The sequence below is a fragment of the Rana temporaria genome, chromosome 1, assembly GCF_905171775.1.
Source record: "Rana temporaria chromosome 1, aRanTem1.1, whole genome shotgun sequence".
Classification (NCBI taxonomy): Eukaryota; Metazoa; Chordata; class Amphibia; order Anura; family Ranidae; genus Rana; species Rana temporaria.
The window spans coordinates 507,990,081-508,017,209 of record NC_053489.1 but is presented as its reverse complement, the minus strand read 5'-3'; positions in this window follow the sequence as shown (position 1 = coordinate 508,017,209).

Genomic DNA, 27,129 nt, shown 5'->3' with positions numbered 1-27,129 from the left:
ATTTCGATAAAATATCACGAATATTCTGAGCCAATCAGAGCGCTCCTCCAGCATATCTCGAAATTGCGCAATAAATATCGCATTCGCATGTTGCGATATTTCGATAAAATATCACGAATATTCTAAGCCAATCAGAGCGCTCCTACCGCAGTTATTAAAAAAAATCGCAATTATTTTCGCATTCGCAATAGCGAAAAATCGCATTCAATTAATTTCGATAAAATATCACGAATATTCGAATTTAGCGAATATATCTCGAATATTCGAATATATATTCGAGATATATCGCGAAATCGAATATGGCATATTCTGCTCAACACTATTCCAGATATCCCCATATTCAACAAGAGAAAGACCATATATATCCAGTATGAGACAGCCAACATGTATAACCAGGAAGAGACAGCTCCATATAACCAGCAATAGACAGCCTATTTATATAACCAGATAGAGACAGCCCACATATATATCCATAATGGAAGAAGAAAGAAATACTGCACTAACAAAAGCAAAATAATCTAAATAATCTAAATAAGCATCAGCTAGACAGTCAAAATACACACCAATATACAAAAACAAGGATTGTAGCCGCACTGCAAGAGACAGCCCACACATATAACCAGCACGAGACAGCCCACATACAGTATTTAACCAGCAAGAGGCATTCCACATATATAACCAGCAAGAGACAGCCCCATATAACCAGCAAGAGACAGCCCACATATATATCCAGCAAGAGACAGCCCACATACAGTATTTAACAGCAAGAGACAGCCCCATATATATCCAGCAAGAGACAGCCCACGTATATCCTGGCAGCAGCATTAATAGGCAGCCCACATATCCAAAAAGCAGCAACACTGACAGGTAAACACTTACCGAGAGCAATGTAGTCTTGGTCTGGCAGTCAGAATTCTCAGGGCAGGATAGGACACAACACCACATGGCAACACTTCCTCACAAAAGGAACATCTGGTCTGCTACAGGGAGAGGCAGAGTGCAGCTGATTTCACCCCACCCTCCACTCTCTTAAGGCTGAAGCCGGAACTATAGGAGCTGTGCCGGTTTATGCAGCTGGCAGCTTATTCCGCGGGCTGGCAGCAGCATAAGCCAACTGTAAAAAAAAAGTTCTGCTCCCTGGCAGAGGTGCCCTGTCTATAGCATAATAATAGAATGTCCTTTATTAACAAAAAACACCAATTATTATCAACTACAGGTATATGATTGTAAAAGTGATGCATTCTTTGTTGTTGCTCTGTGTAAGGTAGAAGGAGTGGTCACTGTAGACCATGTGCCCTATTCTGCACTGTAAAGAAAGTGCAAGATTTTAAGAATAGTACTTTGGAAAATGATTTGAAAAAAGTTGAGAACTGAAGCACTTAGTAACCAGAAAAATGTAAAGCATTTAATAACTTCCATGACCACAGGTTATTGTTTCATAGATACCCAAACCAGTGGCATCTCCAGCTTTCATATTTAGGGGGGGAACATGGGGGGACAGGGACAAACGTAGGGGGGCCAACTATAAAATGCAATTTTATATATATATATATATATATATATATATATATATATATATATATATCCTGGGGCCCTTTACTACGATCCCACAACAGGCCCTTTCACATGTTCTGCAGTGAGCTCCCTTCCTACTATACTGGGTGGCAGAAAACAAGAGATATATGTCACCAGCACACCAAGAAAATATAAGGGTCCAAAGCAGTGGGAGAACTATCAGGGTTGCAAAGGTTGTCTTGCCAGCGGGCCCTGGTGTTCTGCCACTGTGGGGTTCCCCAGCTGTCCTGTCCCTGCTATTGACAGCGCTGGTCTGGCATCTGTTTTCTTGGCAGCGGCGGCAGTCTATTAGGACCTAGTGCTGGTGACATTATGGATGCAAGCAGGGGAAGGTTGGCATTATTGTTTATAGAGAGCTGAGCCCCCAGCTGGTCACCTAACAGCAGTAATGCTGTATAACCTTCTCTGTTGACATGCTGATCGGGATGTGATCCAAGTGATGCTCCCAGTCAGATTTAATAAACACAGTATTTATTAGCATCAAGAGTACAACCACATATATATAATCAACCGTATGTTCAGCAGCCATGTGGGCTCTATACCTGTAAACTGTCTGAAGAGAGGGGATGTGTGGTCGGGAAATATGAAAATCAGCAGCATTCCTGGCTGTGTGTGAATGATGCCTGAGATTCTAGCCTGGACCGTGGGTAAGTGTGTACAACCACATATATATATATATATAATTAACCGTATGTTCCGCAGCCATGTGGGCTCTATGCCTGTAAAGTGTGGGCTTTGATCAATAAAATCACTGATATTTAACACTAGGATTTGACTAGGAGCAGCTAAGCAACCTGCAGGGAGCTCAACTGGTTACAACCAATAGAGATGGGCTTAGGTGTGTTTGAAATCCCACATGCCCAAACCTGCCAGGAAGCCGACACTCCACAGTGCTAATTACAGTCACTGAGACAGTCCTGATCTATGCAGCTTCGGACCGGGAAATGTCTCACTGTCTGTGATTAGCACTGTGCAGTGTGGGCTTCCCGGCAGGCTCTGGCATGTGGAATTTTGAACATGCCCAGCCCATCTCTAACAACAAATTGTGCTGGCCCTCCTGTACATCAGCCCCATAAAGTAACCAGCACTGGGTTCCTATGTGGTGCCGCCGCTGCCATGGAGACAGAGACCAGCGCTGTGAATAGCCGGGACAGGACAGCAACTCTGGTTGTTCCACCACTGGTCCACACTGGGAGGATTCCCCCATTCACCTATAATGTGCAGATGGGGAAATTGGATAATTTCTTTTTTTTTTTTTCATTCAACCTAATAGTTGAATGAAAAAAGTGATCAATGTATGGGCTGCCTAAGAGCTAAGACCAGCCATAGACATATTTTAAATCTAAGACCAGCCATAGTTTAAATCTCAGCTGGTTCAGCAGGAACTGGCTGAGATTTGAACCATTAATGAACAGATTCTCTTATGATTATCACTAGTGGTTCAGTAACTGAGATGAAGGCTTGCCCCCCCCCCCCCCCCATTGCTCATGGAGTCCTTTCTGCAACTCGCTCTTCTCCGTGCCAATGAGGATGCAGGGGAAGAAGCAGATTGGGTGACTGTGGTTGTGTGAGCGCTCGCATTATGCAGTGTCAGCGAGCAGAGGGAGGGGGAGGAATGCCCCGCAGAGCTGACTGGGGATGCTCTCCCTCTCAGGAGAGACTGTTACTCCAGCGGCGGCCCGAGCAAAATACAAAAAATTCAAAAAATGCAAAAAAAATCAAAAAAAATCAAAACAAAAAAATCGCCAAACCAAATTTAGCAGAATTGGTATACATTGGTTAATCTGACGAAAAACTATCACAAATTTTGCTTACCCAAATAATGTTTACACTCTTTGAAAAGGCAATATAGGACAGGTGTGCATTTCTAGTTCGCAGTGCTAATTAACATTATTTCATTATAATAAGACTGGCGAAATAGCCGACAGATCACTTCCTGTTTGAAATGTCTCCAAGGAGACACTGTGATTTGAGCAGTTTTAAGAGGCTATATAAACTAGCTCGACGTCTGACAATAGAGGACCCCTTGATAACGTCCTATTGGACGAAATGCGCCGGGGGGGACACTAGTGCTGACGTCAGGCCACTGTCTGATAAAGGGTCAGAAGTGCCACCCATTGTCATATGTTTTTTGTTTTTATGATTTATTTTATTTTGGTGAAACATCACCAATATCGCTTTGTTTTCTGGAGCTTCAGGGAAATAAAAACGCTCAATTTTGGTTCATCCCCAGTCACAACAAATGCACATATAATTAAAAATGATTTAAATAGCAATATCATAGATCAGTCATTATCTGTGAGCATCCTCCAGGGGTAAAGTGGTCTGATTGACCAAAAACTCTAATTTACTTGGATTGGTTCATCTGGTTCAGCTCATCTGGCTTCTACTTTAAAGAGATGTTGCTCTAATGTACTTTTCCTTTGTGCTATTCCATTTAACCTCTAATTACATTTGTGAAAATACCACAGTACCATTATTTATTCCAATAGAACGTTTAACACACACTATTAATTACATTAAAGATAATCCATGACATTGAATTTAATGCAAAACTATTGCTGTTTTAAGAGGTTTAAAATGTTTTCTTGGTAGTATATCCTAGTATTCTGTCATAATGCAATCATGCGAACAGCATTAGAAACTAGGATGCATGTATTTATTGTACAGCTTCTCCAGACAGTCAAATGCATCACATTTCCAAAGCCAAATGACTTCTGACATTCAATTTAGGACCCAAAATAGCTTGTAGTGTAACTATTTAAAAGTAATAGCAATGAGGCAGCAGGGTAGTCAGCTTGATCCGATGGATTTTCAGAGCTGTTTGAAATGAATGAAAGCTAGAAAAGTAGAAGACAAGCTGAGTAAATATTAGATACTTTTCTTTGTAAAACATGTAAGGTTTTCTGACAAAAACACAAGATCAGGTTTAAGCAAATCTGTTTTAACATGCAAGGACACATTCATATGGACATCATGTGGTATGCTGCTAAAAATCAACACATTAGCAGCATGAGAAAACTACAAAAGGAACCAGTGGTTAAAAACAGCCAATCAGTCAGAAAAAAAAAAAAAAATTTTTTTTTAAATATATAAGTCGCCAGGTTGTTTGAAAAAATAATTTTGAATAGTACAACCTTTGCATATTAACCTCTTCATGCCAACACTATAGCCTAAAGACGGCTACAGAACAGGCTTAACAGTCCTCCCGTGTTTTTGTGTGTTCCCTGAGGGGCGTGGACGGTGCGCTCTGTGATCACTGAGTCCATGGGACTCAGCTGATCACAGATTGAAGTAAAGGGCTGATCCCGGTCCTTTACCGCGTGATCAGCTGTCAGCCATTGGCAGCTGATCACATGATGTAAACAAGCCGGTAATTGGCTTTTTGTTTCCTCATGCTTATAGCGTGAGGAGAAAAAATAAGCTGATTACTGGCTTGTGTAAACAGGACATCGGTCCCACACCATAACAGTCACTGCTGCTTAGTAGTGTCCACCATTGCCACCTACCAGTGCCCACCAGTGCCACCTATCAGTGTCCACCAGTGCTGCCAATCAGTGCCCATCAGTGCCTCAGAATCAGTGCCACCTATCAGTGCTGGCTATCAGTGTTATCTATCAGTGCCCATCCGTGCCGCCTATCAGTGCTACCTCTCAGTGCCCTTCAGTGCGGCCTATCAGTGATATTCAGTTCCGCCTATCAGTGCCCATCAGCGCCACCTATCAGTGCAACCTTATCAGTGCCCATTTTCTATATTATAGAATTAATAAATATGCAGAAAATAAAGACACATTGGAAAATATGCGAAGGACACCTAAGGGAGAAAAGATAGCAGGGCCAAGGAACCTATATCCCATTTGTGTTACCTGATTCCAATATTGTATACATAGCATTGCTCATTACACCCTCCCCTCTTTTCCTCCCCTCCTAATACTATTCAAGTGGTCTCATTATAATTAGCTTCATAGAACAATTCTCTCGTCCCATTCTCTAATTTCCCATAACTTAACCTGTTAAATTAAAAAGACATAACACCACTAAATTATCAAATGGGCGACTTTCCTGTTGAGTACTCTGTTTTGGTTGTTAGGAGGGAGCCCATTTTTCCAACCAAGGCCTCCACATCATCTCAAATTCCTTGAGGTTACCTCTTTTTGTATAAACTGCTCTTTCTTTACAGATGGTCTTGTTCATTACCCTAATCCAATCCCTTACTGCCGGGGGTATTGTCGCCTGCCATCTCATAGCTATTATTTTTCTGGCTTGGAACAAGCATCTCAATATTGCAACTGTGGTACTCTTCCGCTCCTCCCGTTCCTTCCTATATCCCAGTATATATAGTGCAGCCTCCATCTCCAATGTTATTCCAAATACTCTACTATATACTACTTAATCACTCACGGTATTAAGCACTCCCTCCCAGTATCGAAACAACTTTGGACATCTCCATACCGAGGGGCAGATCCTCGTACAATTGCATGGGCGCAGCGTATGTGAGATACGCTACGCCGCTGTAACTTACTTTTTTAATCTATGAATCCACAAAGAATTTGCGCCGTAAGTTACGGCGGCATAGTGTATCTCTTGCGGCGTAATGGCGCGTAATTCAAATCGGTGAGTAGGGGGCGTGTTTCATTTAAATGAAGCATGTCCCCGCGCCGAACGAACTGCGCATGCGCCGTCCCTAAATTTCCCGCCGTGCATTGCGCTAAATGACGTCGCAAGGACGTCATTGTTTTGACCCATTCACGGACGACTTACGCAAACAAAATAAAATATTTTCAAATTCGACGCAGGAACGACGGCCATACTTAACATTGCGTACGCCACCAAATAGCAGCTTTAACTATACGTTGAAAAAAGCCGAACGGAAATGACGTAAAAGAATGCGACGGGCGCTCGTACGTTCGTGGATCGTCGGAAATAGCTAATTTGCATACTCGACGTGGAATACGTCGGGAACGCCACCCAGCGGACGCCGAAGAATTGCATCTAAGATCCGAAGGCGTACGAAGACGTACGCCTGTCGGATCTAACCCAGATGCCGTCGTATCTTGTTTTGAGGATTCAAAACAAAGATAAGACACAGGAAATTTGAAAGTACGCCGGCGTATCAGTAGATACGCCGGCGTACTCGCTTTGTGGATCTGCCCCATATGTATAAGATCTCCGGTCCCCTGGCACCTAGGACATTTATCATCTGATCTTCTACCATACTTAAACAGACGCTTGGGAGTGTAATAGGCTTTATTTATCAACATCAGGTGGGATACTTTCTGCGGGGGTGAAACTGATACCTTTTGTCCCATCTCTAGAATTCTCCTCCACGGCTCCTGTGTTATTTCCCCTATATCCTCTTCCCATCTCTCTCTTACCTTCCAGAGTTTAAAGGGTCACTAAAGGAAAACATTTTTTTTAGCTAAATAGCTTCCTTTACCTTACTGCAGTCCTGTTTTCATGTCCTCATTGTTCGTTTTTGCTATGATGTTGCTGTAATCCTTCTCTGTTCTGAACAGTCTGTTTCCTGATGAAAAAAGTCATGGGAGCTTTCTCTCTGTGGCACTAATCAAGTGTGTCTTAAACCCCTCAGAACCAATCACTTTAATTTTACAAACCATCAATGCCCTCTATTGGCTCTGTGTCTCTGTACTTCACAGAAGCATGAAACTAGATGCATAAACGAAACTGAAACTACAGGTACATTATATGATTGATTTTTATCCATTTTTAATCATTTTTAAAAGGAATCAGTTAACTATATGTCTCTATACCCTGTAAACAGTCATTTCAGCAAAAAAAAAAACGTTTTCCATTAAAACTCCTTTAAGCCCGGTGTTAACTTTTTTGCTTATCTGTCCGTATATTTCGGATAGTTGAGCCTGCCTTAAGTATATTTTGAAAAAGAGGCATTTTGTTCCAATTCTAAGTGTCCTGAATTGGACTTTAATGGCATGTCCCAACTAGAGGTAAGTGTAACATGAGTGTTGTGGTATAGTAAACTCCTGTCTCAAGTCCAGAAATGTTTTAAAGGTGTCCCCATCATACAGTTGACTCAACATTTTAATACCATGTGTTTCCCATTCCCTGACCTTTGCTATCTGGAGGATTTCCTGCAGGTTGCTATTATTCCAAAAATGAGTATATTCAGTTAGCCCAGTTTATCCCATTAGTTTTTTAACGATTTTCCATATTTTGGTTACCATTTTTATTATTGGGTTCCTATAACAGAAGTAAGCCGCCTCTAGTGCTTCAATAACTGTGTTATGTAATGCCCCATTTAACATTATTCTCCCGTTAGGGGTGCCACATCCCATTAGGTGCTGCAGCTGTGCTGATAGATAGTAACTCTCGGGGTTAGGTAGTTCCAGACCTCCTTTCCTTACCGGCAGTTGCTCAAAATCGGATCCTGGCTTGTCCCCCTTTCCATATTAACTCTCTGAAAAGGGTTTAAATTTTATTAAACCATTTTTTGCATATCCAAACTGGGGAATTATGCAATATGTACAGCAATTGTGGCTATCAGTGATATTCAGTTCCATCTATCAGTGCCCATCAGTGCCCATCAGTGCCACCTATCAGTGCAACCTTATCAGTGCCATCTCATCAGTGCCCATCATTGGCACCTATCAGTGCCCGTTAGTGCCGCCTTATCAGTGCCTATCAGTGCAGCCTATCAGTTCCGCCTTATCAGTGCCTATCGGTGCAGCCTATCAGTGCTTATCAGAGCAGCCTCATCAGCGCACATTAATGAAAGAGAAAAAATTACCTGTTTGCAAAATTTTAAAACAATGAATTTTCTGACTTTTTTTTATTGTTTAGCAAAAACAAAAACCTCAGTGGTGATTAAATACTACCAATAGAAAGCTCTATTTGTGTGAAAGAAATATAAAAAATGTATATGGGTACAGTGTTGCATGTCATTCAAAATAGTGACAGCACTGACAAGGCTTAGCTGGATAATCAGTCAGTGTCAGTTCAGTGAGGGAGTAGGACGCTTCCCGACGAGTCTGCTCTCTCCAGGGACCAGACAGATAGCCAGCTAGACACCGCAGACAGGCAGGCAGGCTCCTACAATCTTTGCTGCATGAATCAACTTGCAGCCCATAGGACCGGCTCCTTCCTTTCCTTCGTGGGCCCCTCTCTTCAGGTAAGACCCTGTCTTTCAGGGCCATCTTTCCACCCCCAGGAATCGCTAGTGACCGTCCTTTTCAGGACAGCCACTCCAGCGATCCAAATTGCGGCTGTTTACCTTCTTAGAGCCGCATGCACTCCAATCAGTCACCCATAATCACCCCAGCCACCCGCCGCGCATAGCAGCGCTTTTTTCTGGCGATCTGCGGCTCTTTCCCGCATCCGCGCCAGACCAGGCCTTATTCACGGCCGCCGCAATTAGGAAAGACCACGGACTAGCGGCGCGCCGCAAAAAGGAGCACTGACAGCCTGGAAATTTTCCTGGAATTGTCAGGGATCATCCCCCTATCCCTGGAGGATCCCATCCTCCCCTGGATTAACAACCAGCTCATACCCACCAAGCCAAACAGCCCCCAAACCTGAGGCCTGTGGCCCGGTCGGCGGCCATCTTGGTACTCCTCAGCTACAGTGACACCCTTCTTCCCCCCCTTCCCCCCCCCATTCCAAACAGTACTTGATCCAGGGTTTCGTCCGATCGCCTTTCAGGGATCAGGAAGGAATTTTTTTCCCTGCGGCAGCAAATTGGCTTAGCACTGCCAGGGTTTTTTTTGCCTTCCTCTGGACCAAGGCCAAGCGAGAGGATTCAGTGAATCTTCCCTCTATTGCAATTAATCCCCCCCCCCCGGTGACTGGCAACAATGGTTAAACTGCGATACTCTGCAGAAACGATTTGGGGTCTGAGACAATTCGCAACAGTATTACCAGCCGTCACCAAAAAGGCCTTAAAAATAGACCAACTTTTGAGATTCGATCAACGATCGACCATCAAAAATTTCAACCATTTAACCCAGCTCAAGCACATATCATGTGCTTTGATCAACACAAGATCGGCAGTAAAACACCGATCAGAAATCCACGATTTCTTACTACAAAACGATCTAGACTGCCTCTTTATCACAGAAAGCTGGCTTTCAGACGACTGCAACACCATTCTTGGAGAATTGGTGCCAGAAAATTATCGAATTATAACGGAAAACAGAATAGGGCAAAGAGGGGAGGCCTGGCGGTGATCCATAAGTTTCATATTGCAATCACTAAGCCGGTCCTTCAAAATCCTCTTCCATTTATGGAAACCCTTACTCTTCAACTTCAAACTAACCCCCAGGAGACTGTTCACATTCTCCTCTGCTATAGGCCACCTGGGCCAAAATCGCAGCTTCTACCATCATTAACGGAGTTCATATCCACTTATACCCTTAACAGCAAACATCTTTTGCTGCTCGGGGACTTCAATCTGTGGGCCAACTCCTCACAGGATCCCATTGCGGATGCCTGCATCGATCACCTGGAAGGATTAGGACTACAGCAACTTATATGCGGACCCACGCATGCTTCAGGTCACACACTCAACCTAATTTTCAGACAAAATCTGAAAATAAACATTTTGGGAAATGAACCTTTGCCATGGACAGACCACCATGCAATTAGTTTCATAATTTCCAAAATTCCACCAGTGATAAAAGCACCCAAGCCGGTGACAATACACTGGGCTAGATCTCAGAAGAAGCTCCATTCGGAACTCTTCAAATCTACCTTGGGAAACCGAATCAAAACTATTCATCCTCAGTTAACAGCCTCAGATACACTGGATGCCATAAATGCAGCTCTGCTACAATCAGCCGACTTAGTAGCACCGAAACGCAAAGTCCGCATCCGGAAAAAAAAGTCCGGCTGGTTCAACAACCAGCTGTCCCTACTGAAGCAAGAGCGCAGAAGGGCGGAAGCCGCCTGGAAAAGAAGCCCTTCAGAAGATCACCTCATCATCTACAAGGCAATAACAACACAATATCATAAAGAAATCTTCAAAGCCAAGAAACATCATTTTTCTATGACGATTAACACCGCCATGAACCGCCCCCGAGAACTATTCAAGATGGTCACCCAGACCATGAATCCGGGATGTCTTGAAGTCCCCAATTCAGACACCCAAGAGTTCTGTAATGAACTATCGGATTTCTTCATCGACAAAATCGAAAGAATCCGGGTAAGTATTCTGCAAAATAATACCCCCCTCAGCCCCCTCTTCAATCAACCACAAAACACCAACAGAAACCTTCTACAATCAACTAAGTTCACTCTGGAACCCATCTCCATCGATACCACCAAAAATATCATTGGTGCGTTGCGGAACAGCACAGCACCCAATGACATCATTCCCACCAAGCTGCTGAAGGAATGAGCCGACATTCTGGCGCCTCCCATCACACAGCTTATAAATCAGTCATTTAAGGAAGGCATAGTGCCATCCCTGCTGAAAGAGGGCACAATCCAGCCCATCTTGAAAAAACCTAACTTGGATCCCAAGGACCCAACTCACCGCCGCCCCATAAAAGGCCTAAATATTCTCTCCAAGATAATGGAGAAAATAGTGGTACAACAGCTGCAACAGCATCTGGATACCCACAATCTACTCGATCCATTTCAATCAGGTTTCCGTCCCGGACACGGGACAGAAACGGCCTTACTCAAAATATGGGACGATGCCCTCGAGGCCGCAGACGAGGGAGAATCCTGTCTCCTGGTTCTGCTGGACCTAAGCGCAGCCTTTGACACAGTAGACCACAAAATGTTACTGATGCGACTGGCCGAGGTAGCCAGAATCGCAGAAGGTGATTTACCATGGTTTTCCTCCTTTCTTGAAAACCGATCACAAACAGTGAAACTGGGATCTTTCACGTCGGAAAAACGCACGGTGCCATGTGGAGTCCCCCAAGGATCCCCCCTGTCACCGGTACTGTTCAACATCTATCTTCGCCCTCTCTTTGATATTATCAGTAGCCAAGAACTACTTTATCACTCTTATGCAGACGATACGCAATTGTATTTTCGCATCTGCAACAAAAAGGATCATCATCTCAGTTTAGAGAAATGTCTCTCTTCGATAGAAAACTGGATGACTAAGAGTTATCTTAAACTCAACAGTTCCAAAACAGAACTTCTTATGTTTCACGCCAGCCGAAAGAGTCAACTGGCAACAACCTGGACACCGCCGCCCATTCTGGGCCAAAGCATCACCCCTAGCTCCAAAGTCAAAAGTCTAGGAGTCATTTTTGACACCTTCATGACAATGGACGCACAAATAGGGTCAGTAGTCAGCGGATCGCACCATTTGTTGCGCCTACTACGCAGACTTATTCCATTTATCCCCAAAGAAGACGTATCAGTCGTGGTGGGAACAATCGTGAATTCCAGACTGGACTATGCAAATGCCCTTTACCTCGGGCTCCCAAAGTACCAAATCGCTCGTCTGCAAGTCGTACAGAATACGGCCGCCAGACTGGTGACTGGGAAAAAAACATGGGAATCAATCTCACCTTCGCTGAGAACCCTTCACTGGTTGCCAGTAAAAGACAGAATTGTATTTAAAGCACTCTGCCTGACACATAAGTGCATCCATGGGAAGGCGCCGCAATATCTTTGCGACAAGATAGAACCTCACAATTATAATCGTGTTCTGCGATCCACTGACCAAAATCTGGTCAAGGTGCCAAAAACCAAATACAAGTCCAAAGGAGAAAGAAGGTTTGCTTTTAAAGGTCCGAGACTATGGAACGCTTTACCAACCAGCGTTCGGTTGGAGGAAAACCACCTGACTTTCAGAAGACAGATTAAAACTCTGCTCTTTTGATGTCATGAGACACGAAACATCAAGCGCCCAGAGGCGATTCAGTTCGCATGTGCCGTGCTATATAAGTTTTTCATTCATTCATTCATTCATTCATTCATTCACTGAAAGATGAAAATTTGCCTGGGCAGGAAGGGGCTATATGTGCCCAGTAAGCAAGTGGTTAAATAAAGCCAATGGCACAACAGGCTATTTTTGCTGTTAGCATCAGCACAAGCATTCACAGATATATGATGTTCTAAGAGATTGATTGGTTGCTTTTGACAACAGATTAAAAAAGGGAGTCGCGCTAAATTGTACAAAACAATTATAATTGACCACTGAGTGACGTGGACACAATCCTAATAAAAATATATATTCAGTGCATCAAGACTGTCCAGAATATAAACTTGAAGTATGATGATTAAAAAAAAAAAGTGAAAAAATAATAACGAACACAGTCCATAAATAGGCACAACAGGAAAAAGTGAGTCCCAAGTGTGAAACAAATCCTCATGCGTTGACGAATAGGAGACCTCCACCAACAAGAAACACTGACCCTTACCAGAGTCTAAGGTCTCAGCGAGATCAAAAACAGCATAAATGTATAGACATCCACTATCCACAGCAGGAACGCATTCAAGCCACCATCCAGTTATGTTAGAATAAGTAGTGAATCAATCTCCCAATGGTCACCAGGTAAGGATACTCCGGAATATGCAAAGGAATCAGGGAGAACTCATAGCGTAAAAACGTATGGGATTTTAATAAGTAAAACAGATTGTACACTTACAGCAATCTCGTAGCATAAGAGCATAAAATAACAGCCGGCCGGCCTGTAGGAGCGTGTGCCCGTGTCTTCCGGGTCCTCACGCATTAACGTGGTGATGTTAGAGCGCGGCCTCCCGTCGTTTCGTCACAAAAGGGACTTGTTCACGGGATGAGGAGACGCTCCGAGTCACCGCATAAAAATAAATTGAAGGAGGGGCTAGCCTTGAGATGGATCCAAGGCAGCCGCACATCCGCCATCTTAGCTTCTGGAAAAGCCAGACACATTAAAATAAGAACATATGCGTTTCAAGTTTATTTTCTGGACAGTCTTGATGCACTGAATATATATTTTTATTAGGATTGTGTCCACGTCACTCAGTGGTCAATTATTAATTTTTTGTACAATTTAGCGCGACTCCCTTTTTTTATCTGTATGTTTGATGTTGTATGACATTTTTGAGACGCAGCTTCCTTTTATTTTTTACATATGGAATGCGCAATATTTTTTCTGTTTTGCTTTTGACAACAGGTGACAGCAAAAATACTACATATTGTTTCTTAGTCTCCTTGCGTGGTTAAAAAAAAAAAAAAAAAAAAAAAAACACTCCCCTAATTTCTGGTCCTTATGTCACACAGACGTAGGTGAGAGGAAATATCCTCAATAAAGTTACAAATAAAAATAAAATTAGAATAGTTCCATCTCCCATTTTATCCAGAACTAAAGCAAGAACAGTTTTGGCGAGAGCTGAGATTCCATCTGTCATGGGGTTTTCAGCTCTATTTACAGATTTACAACCACACTTGACCTCTTAACAAGGGAGCCAGTTCCTGAAGGATTCAGATTTTCGTTATTACTCACACTGAATCGGCACAATTAACTTCAATGCATAAAACCTCTTTCTTAATTTATTCAATACAATATTTGAAACTAGTAGTATGACAACAGCATTCTATAGTAAAAATGCATTTTTTCCCACAGACAAAACAAAGCCTTTGCGGTCAGTGCTTAATCATTAGCCATGATTAAGCACTGACCGCAGTGTGAAACGCGTAGGCTGCTATCTCCACTGTTTTGCTGTACTTTGTAGTGCATTTGTCATTTTTTTTAAATAAAGACAACCCAAGGTTTTTTTTTGGAAGTGCGGCTGTCCATTCTTCTAGTCTTTACACATTCATGGAGTAGGATTAGGGTACTGCAGCACTAGTGAGTTCCCCATCAGATCTGCTTTAGTGCTGCTTTTTAATTTGTAGCTGCCCCCACACCCTCCATCTCCTGAATGGTTAATGAAGGTTCATATTAAACATTGAGGGCTAATTTACTAAAGTAGTAAAGGAAGTGGCAACTTGCAGGGGAATTTTCGCCATAGCTTACTGAGCGAGGTAAAACTCAACTGACTTCAATCATATAACCATGAGCAAGAAAAAAATTTGCTTTTTATTTTAATTATCCTTGCACGTGATTGGGTATTTTTGCAAAGTAAAATTTCACCACATTCACTAAATTCTGAGGAAAATTCCTTTGTAGATTGCATTACATTTTTAAAAAATAAAATGTTTATAATTTTCTTTAGACAGATAGGGCCAGATTCACGTAGAAGTGCAGCGGCGTAACGTATCGTTGAAGTTTTCATCGCAAGTGCCTGATTCACAAAGCACTTGCAATGAAAACCTACGCCGGCGGCCTCCGGCGTAAGCCTGCGTAATTCAAAGGGCGTGTGCCATTTAAATTAGGCGCGCTCCGGCGCCGGACGTACTGTGCATGCTCACTTTTGAATTTCCCGCCGTGCTTTGCGCGAAGTGACGTCATTTTTTCGAACGGCGACGTGCGTAGCGTACTTTCGTATTCCCGGACATTTTACGCAAGAAAAAAAATGTTGAATTTCGACACGGGAACGACGGCCATACTTTAACATGTGTAAAGTTAGGGCAGCTAAAATGACGACTAACTTTGCGACGGGAAACTAGACTAGCAGCGACGTAGCGAACACGAAAAACCGTCGTGGATCGCCGTAAGTACTAATTTGCATACCCGACGCTGGTTTACGATGCAAACTCCCCCCAGCGGCTGCCGAGGTATTGCATCCTAAGATCCGACAGTGTAATTCAATTACACCTGTCGGATCTTAGGGCAAACTATGCGTAACTGATTCTATGAATCAGTCGCATAGTTAGGAAGCCCCTAAAACAGAGATACGACGGCGTATCAGGAGATACGCCGTTGTATCTCTTTTGTGAATCTGGCCCATAGAGCTTTCTTTTGGTAGTATTTTATCATCACTGGGTTTTTCTTTTTTGCTATACCAAAAAAAAAAGAGTTTTTCTTTGTTTCTTAGTTATAAAATTTTGCAAATAAGTAATCTATCTTCTTCACTGATGGGCACTGAAAAGACTGCACTGATGGGCACTAATAGGCTGCACTGATGGGCACTGATAGACTTCACTGATCGGCACTGATAAGGTGGCACTGGTGTGGTTGCACTGATAGGTGACACTGATGGGCACTGATAGGTGGCACTTGTGACAGACTCACCCGGGACATCCCGGACCCTCTTATGTCTAAAATCATCCTATGTCCACTAGGGGCATAGGATGACTGAGGAATGATATCTTGGACTACCTGAGATGGGATTATTATGTAATTATTATCCACAATATATTCCAGGATATCTGTAAAGAACTATATACTGTTTGTTGATTCTGAACTCAACGGGTTAATTGTAAGAGTGACTCATTCGTAATGTTGGGACACATATTGTTAGATGCTAATGTCCTCACCTCCAGCCATCTGTTCTCTGTGCTAATTGACCCTGCTATTGTGTGAAGATATCCTGTGTTTACACTTATGATAATGTGTATTGTATAGCAGGTGAGCGAAGAGACGGGACGTCTACCTTGAAAGGTCATATCTCGGAGTCACCTAGTCTGGGTAAATGATTAGTTATTTGGCTCATGTTAATTTATGTTCTGGTTACCTCCTCTAACTGTATATAAGATTGTTTGTTTGGTTCTAATAAACACTCCATGTTCAGCAGACAAACAAGTATCATCTTGTTGTGTGCTTGAGAGCAGCTGGAATATCTGATCCAGACTGATAGGAAGCGTTATATGACCGAAGCTCTCAAGCGGAGTGTGGGACGTTCCGTTACAGCACTGATGGACACTGATAGGCAGCATTGATAGGTGACATTGATGGGCACTAATATATGGCACTGATTGACACTGATGAGGAGGTACTAATAGGCAGCACTGGTGGTCACTAATAGGCAACATTGATGGGCACTGATAGGTGGCACGGATGGGCACTGATAGGTGGCACTGATGGGGCTGCACTTATAATCAGGGCACAATGAGGAAGAATGTTTATAGTTGTAAAACTACAGCTGAACCAAAGAAGGCTTTTATTTTTTAGATAAAAATATACATGTTGTACTATGAGATTTTATCTACTGGTATCAGTTGTTACCCTGTATTAGAAACAGTGTGTGTTTTTCAAAGGAAGCAGAGTAGTTAATGCCATTGAGCGCCCTAATGTAGCACAATGCCAAATGCCATCCAATTAAATAGAGCTGGAATCAATTTGGCAAAAAATCCCTATTTGAACATTAATGTTAGGAAAACCTATAAAGCTGATTTGTATACTCACTGTATTGTTTTGGGAAGTTGCTTGCTTGGTAAAAAAAAGTTGCACTTGTCCCTGATCTTGTATATAAAATACACCACTGGGGTAGCACAATCCTATGGGTAATTAAAGTTGTACAATCATGAAATACAAGAAAACCAAATAACCAAATAACAGATCTATTGACCACTCGCAGTTAAAAAAAAAAAAATCCATAAATAAATACTTTAATACAAACCAAATCTCACACTGACCTGATGAATTTTAAATGAATAACAAACTATCAATCACATATGATTTATTTAAGTATTCGGGAGATTATGATGCAAATAGTTTAAATATAATCTAACACTGCTACAATGCACAAACAAATAAAATTAGAAAATAGTCAGCAAAGATGTATATTCAGAAATTAAAATGTGGCAGGAAGTCAGTGGTAACAAATTAACCACTTCAGCCCCAGACCATTTGGCTGGCCAATGACCAAGCCACTTTTTGCTATTCGTCACTGTGTCGCTTTAACCGATAATTGTGTGACGTCGCTCCCAAACAAAATTTATGTTCTTTCTTTAAAAAAAATAGAGATTTCTTTTGGTGCATTTCATCACCAACTTTTTATTTTTTACGCTATAAACAAAAATAGTGTGACAATTGTGAAAAAAGCAATATTTTGTACTTTTTACTATAATAAATACCCCATTTTTTCTCAGTTTAGGCCGATACATATTCTTCTACATATTTTTGGTAAAAAAAAAAAAAAAAAAAATCGCAATAAGCGTATATTGATTGGTTTGTGCAAAACTTATAGCATCTACAAAATAGAGGGTAGTTTTATAACATATATTTTTTATTGTCATGGCGGCGATCTGTGATTTTTTTCATGACTGCAACATTATGGCGGACACACCGGACACTACTTTGGGACCATTCACATTTATACAGCAATCAGTGCTATAAAAATGCACTGATTGCTGTATAAATGTGACTGGCAGTGAAGGTGTTAATCACTAGGGGGTGGGAAGGGGTTAAGTGTGTCCCAGGGAGTGATTCTAACTGTTAGGGTGCGTGGCTACGTATGACACATCACTGATCGCTGCTTCTGATGACCGTAAGAGGACGATCAGTGACATGTTACTAGGCAGAACAGGGAGATGCCTTGTTTACAAAGGCATCCCCCCATTCTGCCGTTCTGTGACCTGATCGCGGGACACCGGCAGACATCAAGTCTGCGGGTCCCGCGGGCATGGTCACGGAGACCGCGTCCACTAGGGGGCAGGATCAAAGCAACGTATATACTGTATATACAGTATGGCCCGGATTCACAAAGCACTTACGCCGACGTATCTCGAGATACGCCGCGTAAGTGTAACTATGCGCATATTTACGCTGGGCGCATTCGCCGCTCCCATCGATTTTCTATGCACATATGCAAATGAGGGAGATACACCGATTCACAAACGTACTTGCGCCCGGCGCATAATAAATGCGGTTTGCGTAAGTCGTACGTCCGGCGTAAAGTTATTCCCTATATATGAGGCGCAACTCATGCTAAGGTATGGACCAGGGAACACAGCCGTCATATTTTACGTTGTTTACGTAGTACGTGAATAGGGCTGGGCGTAGGTTACGTTCACGCCGTAGGCAGTGATGCGTCGTATCTTAGGGAGTAGTTCTGACGTGATTCTGAGCATGCGCACAGAAATGCTGCCACGGGATGGCGCATGCACCGTTCCTTTTAAGTACTTCTATGGCGCTTGCCCCATCATTTGCATGGGGTCACGCCTCATTATCATGGCTCACGCTTACTTCCACCTACGCTGGCTTACGCCGAGGAAACCCAGCGTATCTTTAAGAGCGAGTGGGAGCAAGTGCTTTGTGAATCCAGTGCTTGCCTCTGTGCGCTGCGTCGGCGTAGCGTTTATTAGATACGCTACGCCCGCATAAATATGCGCCGATGTATGTGACTCTGGGCCAATATATATATATATATATATATATATATATATAAGTTGCTTTGCCTGCCTGTGCCATTCTGCCGACGTATATCTGCGTTACGCAGTTGGCAAACGGTTAAAGTGTATGTTAGACAACAAAAATAAATAATAATAATAATTACATCTCTACAATACATACACATTCTCCAAGGTTTTAACTTAAAACAAATGCTAATCTGCCAGAAATTCTTTGGGCCTCCAACTTCCTGACTGAGCTGACAACAAAGTGTCTTTTCAGTCATGGTTTTTAGCCCTGCCTGAGGGACTACCTATCCCTACCTATCTCTATCCTGATTAACACAGATACATTGATTACTTTTTCAGCAATATTATATTGACTCCCAAGATCTTGCCTACACATTGGGGTTGATTTACTAAAGGCAAATATGCTATTTACTTGCACTGTGAAAGCAAATTTGTCATAGAGCTTGGTGAATGTGATATAATTTGACTTTAGAAAGAAAACCCAATCATGCGAAAGGAAAAAATAATAATTTTGCTTGTACATGATTGGATGATGGAAGTCAGCAGAGCTTCACCTTTACTAAGCTATGATGATAATTCAATTGCAAAGTGCTACTTCTCTAGCCCTTAGTAACTCAACCCAATTGTGTCTAGGGTAAGGGCTTTTGGGGGGGACATGCACACAAAAACAGAAGCAGAGCTCCCAGCACCTGTCCCTGTAAAACTTTTACAGGCCTGGTGATGGTGACACAACAAGGAATAAAGTTGGAAAGGATGAGGTAAACAAAAAAAATGAATGATGAGACACGTTCTAGAGGGAGAGGGGGAGGCTTGAGGTTATATTAGCCTGGACATAATGTGACGCCAAGCGGCTCTAGCAACCAGTGGACAGGATTAAAGCGGAGTTCCACCTAAAAATGGAACTTCCGCTTAATCCACTCCTTCCCCCTTACATGCCACATTTGGCATGTAATTTTTTTGGTGGGGGGGAGTGGGGGGGGTCAGGAGGAGTGGGACTTCCTGTCCCACTTCCTCCTTCCGCCGAGGGGCTGGTAAGGCGAATAGCTTAATCGCCTTATTGCAGCCCCTCCCTGTAGGCGAGCGCCTGTCCAATCGGACGGCGCCGCACCGCTCGCGCTTGCGCAGTCCTGCTCGCGCATGAGCAGTGGGTGCCCGGCCATGAAGCCGAAAGCTGTCATTGCCGGTTGCCCACACTAAGAATGAAGATGCTGGCCGTCGAGGGGGGGCGAGGAGCGGAGCCCCGGACGCCGCGTCGCTGGAACCGAGGAGCAGGTAAGTGTCTGTTTATTAAAAGCCAGCAGCTACACTTTTTGTAGCTGCTGACTTTTAATAAACTTAAAAAAAGGCTGGCACACCCCTTTAAAGTCAGGTGGAGGTGGTGTCGCGTGCCGTCCGCCCCTGAATTCATCATGACTGTTCCCAGTGTTTCATTCCGGGACACTGTATTGTCCCGCAATGAAGGTACCCGGGTACACAGATGCCAATTACGGGATAGTCCCGGGAAATCCGGGACACGTGGGCATCCTAAATGTCATGCTTCTGTATACTTTAGATAACCAGCTAACTGTTGTGTGCAATGCATTTAAGCCCTAAAAGCAAAGGATAATGATCCAACCAACTGGGGCTAATTTGTAGTTTAGGTAGCAGAAGAATGCATTGCTGATACTTGGTAGGTTACTATCAATGATTGACCTCACTTTAATAACGGGACACTGTTCTTACTAGTTTGCAGAGTCACAGAAAAGTGAATTGTTATCTTTGTTACAAAAATAAAAATAAAGCCTACCTAATTCCATCTATATCAGTAAAACTATTGGAATACAATGAAGCTAAAGTGCCTTCATTTTAAAAGAAATGTGCAGTGGAGCATAGGAATGGAGGACAGGAAAGGAAATATATATGTTACAAGCACATTACTTGTCTCATGCTTGCTCAAGGCATCGATCCTTGCCAAACCATGTAAAGATCCTTGGAAATGCCATGCCACTACTTGTCTCACGGTGTGTACTTTAAATGATATTTGTATCATCATCACAATGACCTTCATGGTGGCATGCACAAGTTTGATTTTCACAAAGAAGATGTTAACCCTGTTTTACCAGGTACGAGTAGAATACGCGTCTACCTTTGCTGTATTTTTATCTTTATGGGGATACAATAAATGTGGACTTATTTAAAGAGCATGTATAGGAGTGGCGGATTGTCCTTTATCCATTCATCACTTTGGCAGCTGAGCAACTGCACATCCTGCACCCGACAGCTCAGGAGAAGATTCATTAATTTGGGGTACAGTAGTAGCACCTTTCTTTGTTGTTTATGGACAAGTAGAATAACTGCAGTGCACATTTATAGAAAATTACTTCTAAGTCAAGATGTATATAAACCAGTGTTGCCAACATACCAGATTGAAATTTACTGACACAACACCCATAATTTACTGGCACAGCTACGTTTTTACTGGCAGTTACAAAAGTTACAAAATTACAGTTTTAACAGTATTTATGTTACAAATAAGTATACTATGCAATTAACAATGTGATTTAAGGTAGATATTAAGGCAAAAAGCATATTTATTTATTTTCCAATATAGTAAGTAAGTAGCTAAGGGACAGGACCCAGGAGGGCAATTCATTAGAATGGGCGATGCACAGTGACACTGACAGCAGTGTGCAGCAGCACAGATGATGATGACTCCTCACCGACACGACACGTCCCCTCCTGAGTCACAGTGACAGTATCTCTCCATGCCACGTGGTCCCTTCAGTTCCCTCAAGTCCAAATAGCACTGACAGTCCCACTCCTGGCTTCCCTTACTCCCATCCTGCAGACCCACACACGAGGCTCTGGTTGCTCCAATCGGCTTCCTTGCACCATGACATCACACGACACGCTCAGACACCACCTTCACCAGACCCGCCCCCCCGTTGGCACCACCCAAACACACTGTAGCAGGCACTTGGATGGTCTCAGCCGACTCTGGACCCGATCTGCATATGCACAGTTCAGTGCGGAGCGTCAAAGCTATATTTTGTACTGGCAACCTTTTCCTCTTACTGGCAGAAGAAAAGTGCCCATTTTTTACTGTCTGCCAGTAAAAATACTGGTGGTTGGCAACACTGATATAAACCGTATTAACTACTCTTTTTTGCTCCTTTTTGGTCTGCTGTTTATATCATTATAAGCCGTATGTCATATCTGCTTGATAAGTGCAAAAAGTACATATCAATCCTTCTAGAAATCCAGTAGGCTTATAATTTTCTATTTAACTTTTCTGCACTAAAATCTCAAGTAGTGTTATCAGCCCTGCCCACTTAAAGCGGGAGTTCACCCCCAAATCAACTTTCTGACATTAGTTCCAGCATACTGCTAACATCTGCAGAATGCTGTTTTTTTTTTTTCCGCTACTTATCGTTTTATGAGCCCTTGTTATCCGGCTCCGAGCGGGGATCGCTTCCGGTTATAGGCATTCCTAAGCGAAGAGGAGTTGATTGACGGTTGGCTAAAGCGCGTCACGGCTTACGGGTATAAGCCGTAACGCGCTTTAGCAGCCCGTCAATCAACTCCTCTTCGCTTAGGAACGCCTACTCCCCGCAGGATTCCCCGCTCGGAGCCGGATAACAAGGGCTCATAAAACGATAAGTAGCGAAAAAAAAAAAAAAAAACCCAGCATACTGCAGATGTTAGCTGTATGCTGGAACTAATGTCAGAAAGTTGATCTGGGGGTTAACTCCCGCTTTAACCTCTATGAACTACAGAACACTTTTAATCTAAGTTTTCTATATGAGGAGTAGTGTTGGGCAAAAGGCTTGGTCCGAGCATGAGTTCAGGCTGAACATTGGCTGTTCGGCCCGTTTGTCCAACACCCAGATTTGCAGGGTGTTAGGCGAGGGGTGTTCACCCCACCAAATGCCCTGAAATTCACTGCACAGTCCATTTTGCACCCTAATTGGGCAAAGTTTTGGCTATGTCACCTGGTGGCACCACCCCCTTCTGATGTCACAGACTGGTGCATGCAGGGTCGGCAACATCACAAGGGGGTGGCGCCGCCAGGTGACGTAGCCAGGTGGCCTCACCCCTTACCTATATAAGAATTGTCAAACAGCAGAGCCTGAATTAGGTGGCCAGCCTTCATAGATGGCGGGAGTGTTTTTGTTATTTTATCTTTCGGGTGCAGGGGGCACCGTAATTGACAATGGATTTACATTGGGGGACACATTTTTTATTGTTTAATAAAGGAATTGTCAAAAACTGTGTGTGTTTTTATTGCTTTTTGACACATTTTTGATGAATGTGTAGGGGAACTATGTACCCCATACTCATTCAAATATGGGGGGGTGATCGGTAGTCCCCTTGTTAAAGGGGTGAAATGTCATTTTTTTTCTGGAGCATGTTCTATATATACTACAAATGTGACATTTTACAGGCAGTCTAAAGGGACCCCCCCAGGCACTATATTTACAAGGAATTTTTCATTTTTATTGTTGCACTCTGAGCATCATTGAAAGCACTGCGCCTGAAAAAATGATTGTTTAAAAAAAAAAACAATTTGATTGATACATATCCCTTAGGGCAGTACCCAGACCTTCATACCCTTTTTATGGCCAATTACTTACATATAAGTCTTCAAAATTTGCATTTTTTCCTGTTCGGCTCCCATTAACTTTAGTGGGATTTGCCGTTTGAGTTAGAGGGGGAGTTCGGCCCATCGCTAATGAGGAGAGGTGGAGGTGTTCTGTAGTAAAAATTCACAAAAATCATCTTGGGTGACAGCAATACTTCAGTATAGATACAGACCAGTAAGAGAGCAGTGTTACCCCAAAACAGGAAAGGTGGTACTGGCAGGATCGCCAGGTAAAAATAAAGGAAAAAAGAGCCTGAAAGAAGAAAAATAGCACATCCACCTCATTTAAACACCAGTAAGAAGCAGTATATACAATGTGCGTGTGTGTTTTTTTGTTTTTTTGGGGGGAGGGGGTAGATAACATTTATTAGAAAATGATCTGCTAGCTCCTCATGTTAGCAATATTCTTTAACCACTTCAGCTCCAGAAGCTTTTACTCCCTTCCAGACCATGCCATTTTTTGTGAGATGGCACTGCATTACTTTACCTGACAATTGTGTGGTTGTGAAATGGTATACACATATTAAATTGATGTCCTTTTTTTCCCACAAATAGAGCTTTCTTTTGGTGGTATTTGATCACCTCTGTGGTTTTTATTTCTTGCGCTAAAAACAAAAAAAGAGAGAAAATTTTGATAAAAAAATAAACATTTTTTTTTTACTTTCTGCTATAATTCACAAACATTTAAAAATCAAATTTCTTCATCGGGTTAGGCCAATTTATATTCTGCTACATATTTTTGGTAAAAAAAATCCCAATAAGCGTATATTGATTGGTTTGCGCAAAAGTTCTTGCGTCTACAAACTATGGGACAGATTTATGAACTTTTTATTTTTTTTATTGTTTTTACTAGTAATGGCGGTGATCAGCAATTTTTAGCGGGACATTGTGGTGGACAAATCTGACACTAAGTGACACTCTTTGGGGGCCAGTGACACCAATACAGTGATCAGTGCTAAAAAAAATGCACTGACACACACCAGCGTAAAATACCAGGCTTTTTATTATCTCTCGATATATACAAAGTGTTTGATTTGCTTTCTTGGGACTATCTAGAATTTGTGCTCATGCGGTGGGGCTTTGGTGGGGGATTTCCTGGCCTGGATTAAAGCCCTATACTCGTCCCCTACAGCATCGGTTAAATATGCTGGGTTTTTTTCACCACCTTTCCCGATTTTCCGGGGTACAAGGCAGGGCTGTCCACTGTCACCAGCGCTTTTTATTCTCGCGCTGGAGCCTCTGGCCATGGCCCTCCGTGAAAACCCCAATATCTCTGGCGTTCCTTATGCGGGTACCCATTACAAGGCAAACTTGTATGCAGACGATGCTCTCCTGGTTCTTACCAATCCTATCATTACTCTTCCCAACCTTCAGGTGACGCTGAATAACTTTTCCGCTATTTCGTGTCTTCGTATCAATCTTTCTAAGACCACGGCATTGAATATAACCCTTCCTGACGACTTAGTCCTACATCTACGGTCCCTATATTCTTATCGCTGGGCATCTCATTCCATTGATTATTTGGGGATTAAACTTACTTCCTCGTACGCCACTTTGTTCTCAGCCAACTATTATCCTCTGCTGCGCTCCCTGACCTCTCTTCTCCACTCCTGACAATTTCCCTCCCTTTCTTAGATAGGCAGGATTCATGCGGCTTAAATGACGATCCTCCCCAAGGCCCTCTATTTCTTTCGGACCTTGCCCATACAAGTCCCCTCCTTCTTCCTATGTCTTTTGCAGAATAGAATCCTTCGGTTTATATGGGCCCACAAACACCCCAGAGTTCCCAGATTGACACTCTACACTCATAGATTACAAGGCGGCTTGGGAGTTCCTAATCTAAAGTATTATTTAGCGGCTCAGATCTCTCAACTGTCCATGTTACACGCTACTTCTGAAATCCCATTATGGGTGTTTTTGGAACTGCCTAATTGTGCCCCGATTTCTCTAGAAGTGCTTCTCTGGCTTCCCCATAGATTGTGTCCCAGAATGCTAAGCCCTTTAATGCTTCATAGCTTGAAGCTGTGGAATTCTGTTAGATATTCCGGAAACTTGATGTCCCCTTTCCTACCTCTCCTACCAATTGTCAACAACCCTCTTTTTCTTCTGGGTTAGAACGACCCCGTTCTTTCTCCTGGTGGACCACTCATGGCTTCTCCAGAGTAAAACACTTTTTATCCGCGCGTTCGTTCCCATCATGGGAGGCCCTTCAGGAGACACACGAGATTCCCAGACAAGAGCATTTCCATTACTTGCAATTACGTAATTGGATTCTATCTCTTCGTCGGACCTCCACTTTTCTCTTTCGAATAACTTCTTATGAACACACTTGTTTACATTCTCCGGGGTCCCCAGGTCTTATTTCATCGCTTTATGTATATATTAATAGTAGGTCATCTTTATCAACTCTTTCATATGTGACACAATGGGAGCGAGTCCTTAGTTCTGGTATTGAGGGAGAGGACTGGAGCAAAGCCTGGACGTCAATTGCGAAATGTTCGTTTAACACTTCCACCCTAGAGGCCGCTTATAAAGTACTCCTGCGGTGGTACTGGGTCCCAGCTAGACTAGCCCATGCCTATCCTGGCAGTAGTGATAGATGCTTTCGGAATTGTGGTCAACGTGGGGAGGTCCTCCATATATGGTGGTCGTGCCCACACTTGATCGGCTTTTGGTCCAGGGTCTTCGGCTTATTACAGACATTATTTCATGTGACAATCCATGGGGATGCTCGACTGGCTCTCTTACATTGCCCTATACCGGGGCCTATTTGCTCCCCAACAGAAATTGGCCACGTACCTTTTTATTTCTGCCAAGAGGACCATTGCCCATGCCTGGAAGACTACGTCTGTCGCTTTCCAGGGAGTGAGATCCAGAATGACGGCTATGATGATTGATGAGCAGATGTCCAGTATATTGAAGGATTCGCATGCAAAATTTTTGAAAGTCTGGAAACCATGGATAAGTTATTCCTTTCCATCCCTGCCCCCGACCAGTTATGGTCAGCTTTAAGAAACCTTGCTTCGGCGGGTCCCGTGTCCGTGATACTTGCCCTCTTCTGGGGCTCCTCTTTTTCTCTACTCTTTTTCTTATTCTTTCTCTTGTTTCCCTGTTTGCTTTCCCTGTCATTGCTTTTTGATATGAAGACCAACAATGTAGGCTGCTGTACTCCTGGGTACAGAATGACATTCGTGTCTATGACACAGGCCTAATTTTCAACCTAGTCCTCCATGACCTGGGTTATAATTTGTCTTTGTCTTGTGTTTATTACGTGTTCATGCACTGTTTCTTATTTTTTTGTGCTGTCGCCCCTGCGTGGGCAAACCATGGCTTGTTATAATTTTTGAAACTCCAATAAAATATTGAAAAAGAAAAAATGCACTGACACTTTATAAATGACACGGGCAGGGAAGGGGGTTAACATTAGGGGCAATCAAAGGATTAACTGTGTCACCTGGGTGTGTTTCCTTAGTGTGTGGTGGATAGACTGACTCAAGGAAGAGATGCATCTGTGTTCCTGATTAGCAGCAATCACAGATCTCTCACTCCCTCGCTGACAGAACGACGGTCTGCCTTGTTTACATAGGCAGACCGCTGTTCTGTCTCTCCAATGAAAAATCATGAGTGGCCCACTGATTGTCTCCCGCTGTGTCCAATCACAGCGGGAGCCGATGAAAGCAACCATGTACAGGTACATGATTTTGCACTAAAGTGCTGTCCTGCTGCAGTATATGTACGTAGGGCAGTCATTTAGCGGGTAAACATGGAT